Source organism: Sturnira hondurensis, unplaced genomic scaffold (assembly GCF_014824575.4).
Source record: "Sturnira hondurensis isolate 20B ecotype Veracruz unplaced genomic scaffold, ASM1482457v3 Scaffold0004751, whole genome shotgun sequence".
Classification (NCBI taxonomy): domain Eukaryota; kingdom Metazoa; phylum Chordata; class Mammalia; order Chiroptera; family Phyllostomidae; genus Sturnira; species Sturnira hondurensis.
Window position 1 is genome coordinate 661,707 of NW_028077382.1, and position 9,967 is coordinate 671,673.

Here is a 9,967-nt window from a genome sequence, read left to right on the forward strand (position 1 = left end):
TTATTAACATTTAAAGTTATTATTTCAGGTATTTATTCATTGCCATTTTCTTCTGTTTATATCCGTGTCCCTCTCTCTCTTACTCCTTTTCTTCCTCTTCCTATAGCAGCCACTTCAGCGTATCTTCCAGGTCTGGTTTGGTAGAGGCGTATTCTTTCAGCCTTCTTTTATCTGGGAAACGCCATTGTTTGCCTTCCATTTTAATTGAGAATCTTGCTGGGTAGAGTAGTCTTGGTTGGCAGCCTTTCCTGTCCATTACTTGAAATATTTCTTGCCATTCACTTGGGGCTTCTCGATGTTTCCATTGAGAAGTCAGCTGCTAGCCATATTGGGGCTCCCTTGTATGTTACTTCCTGTTTCTCCCTTGCTGCCTTTAATATTATCTGTCTTGGAATTTTGCCATTGGAATTATGATGTATCTTGCAATGGGCCTGTTTGGGTTCTTCTTGATTGGGACCTCCTGTGCTTCCTGGATTTGACTTTTTCCCTCATCAGATTAGGGAACTCTTCCATCATTACTTGTTCAAACAGGTTTTCTATCCCTTGTTCCTATTCTGCTCTTTCTGGTATCCCTATTACATGGATATTATTATGTTGCATGTTTTCCTGCAGTTCTCTTACCACTCTTCATTCTTTTGAATCTTCTTTCTTTTCTTGCTATTTCTTAGAGTTTTTTCTGTCTTGTCCTCCAGCTTGTTGATTTGATCCTCTGCTGTTTCCAGCCTGCTTTTGATTTCTTCTACTGTGTTCTTTGATCCCAAAATTGTATTCTTTATTTCCTCTTGGCCTTTGTGGATAGTTTGTATGTCTTTTTTTTTTCATGCTGTTATAGTTTTCAGTAAGTTCCTCATAGTTTCCCTGTAGTTTTTGGTAATTGTCACTGAGCTCATTGAGCTTCTTTGTAAACATTATTTTGAACTGTATATGAGTAGTTGACTTATTTCTATTTCATTTAGTCCTTTTTCTAAGGATTCTTTCTTTCCTTTTGATTGCATATTGTTTCTTGTATTGCAATTTTTTGTGAGACTTTTCTTGTTTGCTACAGCTTCTTGATCTGTTTTGAATTCCTGAGTTTGTGGTGTAAAGTTCTACGATGGGAGATATGTGAGATTCAGTGGTGCAGTCTCCTTGATCTGAACTTGATACTCTTTGGATGCCCTTTTTGCAATTTATGTTGGTTCTCTGGATATATTTGGGTTTTGATTGTTGTTGGGCTATTCTTTATTGGGTCCTTCTCTCCAGCTGGTTGACTGACGGTCACTCCATCCACCATGCTTTGTATGCTATTGTGCAGGTGCTGCCAGAAAAAAGTCATAAAGCCCAGGGAAGAAACCCACATTTCAAAAATATCTCCTTCCTAACATCCAACTATGAACAGGAAATGAATCAGTATTAATAAGGATATAAAGAGATTAAACTATTATAATAAATGAGAGAAATAAACTGTAGTATTAAATTCTAGTGACCCAATATGCACAAAGTTGCTGGACAAAAGAGAATGTTAAAAAGTTATGCCAGAAAGAAATTATTGCTGATCATGGAGAAGACCACAGTGGATTTCATTTCTGTAGCCTCTAGTATTTACCACTGTCTTGTTCAGTGTTGTTTGATTTGGATTTAAAAATTATTTTATGCATGCTTTCTATCTTGCTAAGCTCTGCCTTGACTGGTTATTTGCTCAGGGAGAGCAGAGTTTTGCTGGGCTTTCTTCTATACACATTGGTGTTTCTGGATTTCTGGTTTCAACTTCAAGTCTTGGAAATATGAAATTTAAAAAAATCACCAGTGTGTCATTCTTTAGGTCCTGAGGTTTCTAGTCACTCTGCCTTCTTTCCTTCATCAGAGTGTCTTTTATTGTATGAATGGCAATAAAAAAGAGAGGAAGTTTAAAGGTGTTATATGAAATCCCTTGGTAATCCATTAGGGAAGGGGAAAGCAAAGTGGGAAAATTTTTGAGATTGGATAAAAGGTAAAATAAAAAGAAACATAGTTCTTTTACATGCTGTAAAAGAGATGATGTATACCAGAGATGGTATACAGAGAACAAGATAATGAGGAGGTGCATGACCTTGTGTTCTGGTGGGAGATTGTGCCCTTAGGGGTCTGGAGAAAAGGTTGCTCTGAAAGTCCAAGAGTGTGTTAGTATAGATACAGAAAGACACTCAACGGCCTCATTAAAGGTACAGATTGATTTTTGTCTAACAAGGTGTGGCTTAGTACATTACTGCCCAACATAACTTATTTGTAGTTAAGGAGCTTTAATTTCTGACCATCTTATGTGGTTACTTTAGGTCTCTGAGTTTCTAGTGACTGCCATGCTAACTTCCCCTTGAACTTGTTAAGGGTTAGTATGTGGCCCCTTTTTCATCTATATGATGTAAAATGAAATTACCTCCTAAATACTTAATAGCATAAGCAAGAAAGAAATTATATCTTGTTTACATATAGAAAAGACCTGGGCTCTCTAATCAGTTGGGGCACTCCTTCAAACAATGTCAGAATCCAAGCTCCTTACAGCATGTGGCTCACCATCTTCAACACATGATTTCTAACTTTGCCTACTCATTAAGAAAGTAGGCAGAGAAATAACTTTGCAGATTGGCTACCAAATACTTTTATGATTCAGTTTGGGAAGAGTTAAAAGTCAAATCCACTCACATTCCATTGGCTAGAACTCAGTCACACAGCCACATGGTACTCCAAGGCGCTCTTGGAAATGTAGTCTTACTTGTGTGCCAAGGAAGAAGAGAGCCCAATTTGATGAATAGCTAGGTACTATTTACCACAGAAAGATCTAACAAATAACAAGCAAAATGAATGAAAAGGATCTATACCAATACATACTATTAAACTTCAGTGCACTGGGGAGATTATTATACAGTATTTTTACTGATACTCACCTTGTCTATCCATACCTAGGGATTACATATTTAGTGAATTACAGAGAAAAAAATGAACAGTTTATTAGAGATTTTGAGACTTTGGACCTTTTTACCTGAGAATAAATGTAGCACAGTATTCCCTTCACTATAGGAAGGCTCTATGTTTATTTAGGCTGGAAAGTAAGGGAGACTTATTCTCATTCCAAACAAGGTTCACAGACTGGTCACTCCTAGATGGAAATAGAGCTGAGAAGAAAGAAGAAAGGTAACTCCTCTCTGAATTCTCACTAGGAGAAATGGCAGACTAACATAATTGGACTAACATAGACTAACATAATTGGACAATGTAGTAACTAATAATAGTCATATAAGATTTGTTAAAGCCCTAACATGCAGTTGCACCCATGCCTTGTAACACACAGTGACTTAGTAATAATCCACTAACTAGAGTGTGTGTGTGCATGAATATATATATCTGTATTAAGAGACATTAAGAGAAAATAACTCAAGATTGCTTTCAGACACTCCAGGTTTACACTTGTGGACACTGAGAAAGGAGATACCTATTGAGAAGGGTTCCTGATAGCCAGGCTCAAAATTAAAAGCAGAGCCTGGCAGCCATTTCTGAAGAGGGGACTGTCACATAAACCATAAACTACACTTCAGGAAGAATCCTACACTGAACAGCCTATCTGCATTATGTTTCTTCCATCTGAGCTGGCCCATATAAAAAAAGTTCCCAGAATTGTATTTCAACTAATAGGACTGAGGCTTTCTCTATCTAATCAATCCTGTGCAGCTATATTCCCATCAGCATCTTCACTGACCAATCAGAGCAGCTACATTTTAACCAGTCAGAATAGTGCCCTTTGGACCAATCAGACTGTAAAGACTTTGAGTCCTCATTTGCATAGGGATGGACAAGGTCAGGACTTTTGCCTATATAAGTCAGCTCCCTCTGGCTTGGAAAGTGTGGTTTCCCTTTCCACTGAGGACTGAGGGCTTTTAGACCAGAGCAGAGAAAGGCAACGGAACAGGGGAAAGACCAGTATAGAAAAGAGCTGCTTAGCCAGAGCCCGAGGGCAGCCTCACAGCTGTGGTATTTCATAATTGTGCTCGTCTCTTAATTGAGCTGCAACACCATTGATCTGTTCTCATGGCCATGCTCTGTTGGGGACCACTTTATGTGGTATTGGAGACTGTAGCCCTTCACAAGTAAGGCCTTGAAAGAGGCCTGTAAGTCTTGACTGGAACACTGGGAATGCAGGAAGCAGGCATGACCCAATACTAACACCAAGGGTTCCCATGGGAAATCAGACCTGAAGAATACATTGTATCCTTTGAAGCTTGCTTTGCTTTGTATAGCCCTGTTGATATAAACCAGATGTTTAAGCTTGAAGCATAAGGAGTGAACTTTTCTCATGAACCATGACTTAACCACCCTCTGGCATCAGTATGTCTAACAGACCCTGACCTGAGCAGATCTCTGTGTTCCTTCAGTTGTTATCTATAAATGCTGTCTATTTTCTATAGCTATAGCCCTTGGACATTGATTGATGAGCTATGCATCCATGCTATATACCCCTGCATGTACTGATTCTGGCAAAAGCCATTTCATAGAAGGGCTCAGGGCATTCTCCACTAGAGGGAATTGATACCCCCTTTACCACCAGACAGATTATGTCTGGGATGACTCATTTCATCCTCAACCTGGAAGACTCTGAGGGACAGGTTTCCCCTCAATGCTCTATCATAATTGTGCTATTTGTACTGAATAAAGTTTCCTTTTTCATTGTACCTTAAATTGGGTATTCTTGTTGGCATTGAATACCATTGATTGAAACACTTCATAACAATTTGATAAACATTACTGAACCTCCATACCTGTAAAGGAAGCCCATTCATTATTATGCATAAAGCTTTTTGTAAAGATCAAAGGAGCTCATACATGAAAATGCCTCTGCAATCTTGAGTACATGATACTAACTCACCTCCAATCACATTCCTAATATGCCACCTTGAGTTACCTGCTTGGTTTTCATATTCCCTGAAGCTCTGATGAGTAGACTTATACACTTCATATGTTTTAGAGTTTTTCCTGATACATTGGGCATTTGCATGTTCTGTCTCCTTAAGTTAAATGTTTAAATTCTTGGGAGAACATTATAACTTATGAGCTTATTTCACACATATGCCCCAATGTCTACACATAGGTAAATGTATACCTTCGGTTGTGGTTCCCACATACTGTGAAAAATGGCATAAATAGAATCATTTCAAAATTAAGTCAGAACCCTCACTGGTGTGGCTCAGTGGATTTAGTGACTGCCTGTGAACCAAAAGTTTGCCAGTTCAATTCCCAGGCAGGGCACATGCCCGGGTTGCAGACCAGGTCCCTAGTGGGGGATGCACAAGAGGTGACTGCTCATTGATGTTTCTCTTCCTCTCTTTCTCCCTCCCTTCCTCTCTCTAAAAAAAGTAAACAAATAAAATCTTTAACATTTGGAATTAAGGTTAAATTTCAAAAGATAAAGATTCTAGAATGGGGCAAAAAAACCTTTGGACTAGGCCAGTCTCTCCCTAACAACTGTTTACAAAGCTAACAGGAAAGCAGATATTCTGGACAAAAGGACTGATAATTATGGATATTCTTGGAATCATAAACTGCTATATACTGTGTTAACCTAAACATAGAAGACCACACTGAGAGGTAACAAGTGTTTATTTAAGATTCCCCCAGTCCCAAATAGCTATTTGGGAAGCACTGTTTCAGGTAGAAATCCAAGTACTGTTTTGAGTAGTGTTCTGATTAGGCAATGGAAGCAAGGGAAGGGAAATAATACATGAATAAAAGGAATGTCTATAGATAGAGATAAGCTTGCATAATGATGCTAATTCTAAAGCATGTCTTTAACTTTCAGTTTGGTAGTCATAACAAACAGGGTTTTTTGGGGGGAGGACACAGTAACTGTTTTAGGGTTAGTCCAAAGGTTATTTTGTCCAGTTTTAACATTCAAAGTTTTGAGAAGTTACACAAGCCGGCTTCATTTATATTCTTTTCTTATATTAGCTAAAGAATAATTTCACATTTCAGCACTAATAGAAAGTTTTTTTCTAGTAATGTAATTAATTTTCTTCTCTTTCTCATAAAAATCCCTGGCCTTCACCCTATTATTGGAACACTATTTGGGTCTGTGGCTTGAATTGGCACTTCTCAGGTTTGTGGCAATTCTTTGATCTCAAATAAAGTCTTTTGCCTCTCACTTTGGCTTCTTATTTTTAAGGTTAATTCTACCTAGGTCTCTTCCTAGGTAAGATCTGGAACAGGCAGAATGTTTCCAGAAATTGCTCCAATGAGTCAAGCCCTACCAGAGTAAATTGCTTCATCTTACTAAGCGAGTCAGACCCTACCAGAATTGTGGCAGTTATCAATAGGTAGTTATAAAACAATGGTCCAGGAACTGCCCCTGACTTTTTTTGTTTGTTTGTTTGTTTTGCAGATCTAAAGCCAAGCCACCAGCCACAAGCAGCAACTTAATACCTGGTTGGGAAAGGTCTTTCCTGGCATCAAATAATAAATGCTCCATAATCCCAGAATTCTTCTCTTTGCTGAGTATTCCCCACATCAACCCCAAAAAGGAAAAGCCTGCCAACCTTACTCCCTGAATGGTTGACTGAGAAACTTCCTGTCTCCAAGCCCCAGAGTTGGGGTGCAGAACCTGAGGCCCTGTCTCAGTGTTCTTGCCCTCTGCAGAGCCTCAATAAATCTGCCTTTGATTTTATCAGTGTCCCTAGTGTAAGTTCTTTTATATCAAGAGACAAGAACCCAAACTCATTGGTAACAGGACATCAGTTTTCTGTTCCCCCCCTTATTAGTCTACAGGTCTGAGGATCCTTCTTTGGGGGTGGCTTCTAGGAAGTTTTAGAAGTTTTTCCAGACCAATGAAGTTCAAAGAGGGCTCCAAGTAATTCCTCTGTATATAGAATAGTTCCATATGGTCAGAGAAAGACTGGAAAATAACACTGAATAGAAATCTGTTATGTGGAAACATGTTTGGGTCCTCTAAGGATGTTTCAGGACCATATGATAATCAGAATTAATCGTAAGGTGCAAATGTATCCAGGGGCAAGTTCAATCACTTGTTTTCTATTAATTTATTTAATGAATTTTCATCCACAAAGCCCTGAGGTCACTTCTCAGCCCTCTGCTCATTTTTCCATTGGCACTGTCCTCTGCTGCTCGGTTCCTGAGCCCGAGCCTACCGCAGTAGGGGCTGAGAGCGATGTCACCCCTTTCGCAAGCTCCTCCACTATTTCCTCCCACTTGGCCTAAGTGCCCAGGGCAGCCTTTAGGGCTTTTTTTTTTTTTTATCTTCTTTCATTATACTCTTGGTCTTCCGGTAACATTTTTATGCAGAGAGATTTTTATCTCAGACTTGGTCCTGGGTTGGCCAGGCCCGACTGCCAACTTCCCCGTCGCAAGGTGAGAGTAGGATGAGCGCCGGAGTGGATGACCCATAGTTGGAGATCTTAGGATCAGAGGGTGATTTTCGGTATAATATTTAGGATTTTTTTTCTCCCAGTTTAGCCACAAGGCAGTGTGCAGTATGGAAAGATTTTTAAAGATTAAATATAAAGAAATAAATTTTTTCTTGCTGCTACTGAAAAAATTGTAAAATGTCATCAAAGTATTTTTCAACAGGCGGCAGCAGAAGGGGGTGTAGCTCAGTGGTAGAGCGCGTGCTTAGCATGCACGAGGCCCCGGGTTCAATCCCCGGCACCTCCATGTTCCTCCTACAGCAGTACTTTACTGCATTTTTAAAATGGCATCTAGGGGGTGAGTCACTCTTTCCTCCTTCCTTTCTTCCTTTCTTTCTTGTCTTTCAGTGTTTTTAACTCATTAAAAAAAAAAACACTAGAAAATCAAACTGAGTTCATTTTGGTTTAAATCCAGACATCTGGGCTTCAGACCTTGATAGCACGCTCGGTAGCTCCGTCAATAGGCGCAAAACAAGATAAAAACCTGGGGAAGCATTCACTCCTGAGGATTCCAGAACCCGAAAAACAAGGGAGACACCGAATTAATAAGGTTAATCACAATAGTTACATTTCGCAATACTAAGGGAGAGCAAGAAACACAGAAAGGAAAAACAAAAACAAATGCGAAATCCTCAGGAAATCTTTAGATCGCTTCGTTTTTCCAGGGTCAAAGAACACTGGAGGAAGAGAAGGCTTCCCTGTGGATTATTTTACCAACTCTACCCTTGCAGCCTCCCCATGCATCCTTACCCATCCTTTTTTTTCCTGTCCTCTCCCTCCTTATTTTACACTTTATATGCATTTCTTTGCCACATTGTTCCTAACTTTAAAATTACTTTTAAAGTATGATATAAGTTTCAGTTCTAAATAGTTCTCACTGTGTTTAAGCTCTGGATTTCTTGTCTGACTGGCCTGAAGCAGCAGTGCTTGGCTAATTTTAGACGATGAATTAAGGAGGAGACTCAAAATCTGGCTCCATCCCTCATCTTGGAAGTCCTCACATGTATGAACACCTCAACACACTCTTCCAGGCCACTCCAAGGCCACCACCTAGACCTAGATGATTAACATGGTCTGCTCTCAGAAGGGTAGGTGAGGAAAGAAGCCTGGGTAAGCCCTGGAAGCATGGAGAAGCAAAGCTATTTTGGCAGAGAATTCTCGGAGCCCTGGTAAATAGAGTTTGGATTCTATGCATATCCACAGAAAGATATGTGGCTAGGAGAGGCTCCAGGACATGAGAACCTCTTGCCCAGGGTTAAACGTGATGCTGGGTGTATGCTCCAGAGTTTAAGGGGATATTTCTGTTTAACAGTACCTGAAATGGTTCTTTCCAATGCAGTTCTAAGGTTCACCTTCCATGGTATCTTTTCAAAAATGACAATTTTTCTGATTCATTCATGAGTGTATGTATCTGGTACTATCTTTTTTGGCAATACACTTTTACCTGCTGGACGTAAGACTGTTTATTTGACATTAGATTAGATTTTGACAATAATTACAAACTTAGATTTCTCTACCCATTTAGGGTTACTGACTAGGTCTTCAAATTAAATGACAAAGACAGGAGAAAAGGAGAAAAGCTTATTTAATATGAGTTATATGTGACACAAGAACCTTCATTCAGTGATGAAGACCCAAAGAAATAGACCCAAGTATTTTATGCTTCTTTTGAAGAAGCATGTGACAAGAATCTAATGAACAAAATTAATGAACAAACAAAACAGAACAGGCTAATAGATACAGAGCACAGATTTATGGTTGCAGATGGGAGGAAGATTGGAGGGCTGGATACTAGAATTAGTTGGGTCATGGCAGTGTGATTATAAAAATGCTGACTCACTGTATTGTACACCTGAAACTAATATAATTGATATAAGATTGTATACCAAGTATTCTTGAATAAAAATGAATTTAAATAACGAAGTGAAGAAATTAAGAATTACAAATTGGTATTCACAAAATAGTTATGGGGTGTAAAGTACAGCATAGGGAATATGGTCAATAATACTATAATAACTATGTATGGTGCTAGGTGAGTACTAGTCATTGGGGGATCACTTTGTAAATTACATAAATGTCTAACCACTGTGCTGTACACCTGAAACTAATATAAAATAATATTGAATGTCAACTGTAATTGAAAATAAAGAGAAAAATGCTGGTAAAGAAGACTAAGATGACTAGAATTATCTGTTGATCCCTTTAACAGATAGAGAAAGGGGTGTGCAGACTGATATCTCTGACAGACAACTCTGATTAGTTTATGGTCCATTTCTTTAAAAATTCAAGGTGTATTTTATGCTGGATATGTTATAACTTCTTAACACTCTTAAAGAAAGCTACCTTTTGTGAACATCAACTTAGATGACAGGACTAACACTTCTAATGTGAGCAGGACACCTTGCTAAAGGTTTAAGTGTTAACAGCTATACTGAGAGTACATACAACCTCACATTGTTTGTGGTTTTGGAATGCTATGATATGAAAACACAAAGATTTTTAACTGTCTTGGAACCTATATTAAAAACTGGAAAATATTAATTATT

General features: G+C 38.7%; 1 non-coding gene across 1 annotated transcript; it reads left to right on the plus strand.

The window, feature by feature from the left end:
* The first annotated feature begins 7,596 nt into the window (after positions 1-7,596).
* TRNAA-AGC (transfer RNA alanine (anticodon AGC)) lies at positions 7,597-7,668 on the plus strand. Its single transcript has one exon. It is a non-coding gene; the product is annotated as a tRNA-Ala (tRNA).
* The last annotated feature ends 2,299 nt before the right edge of the window (positions 7,669-9,967 follow it).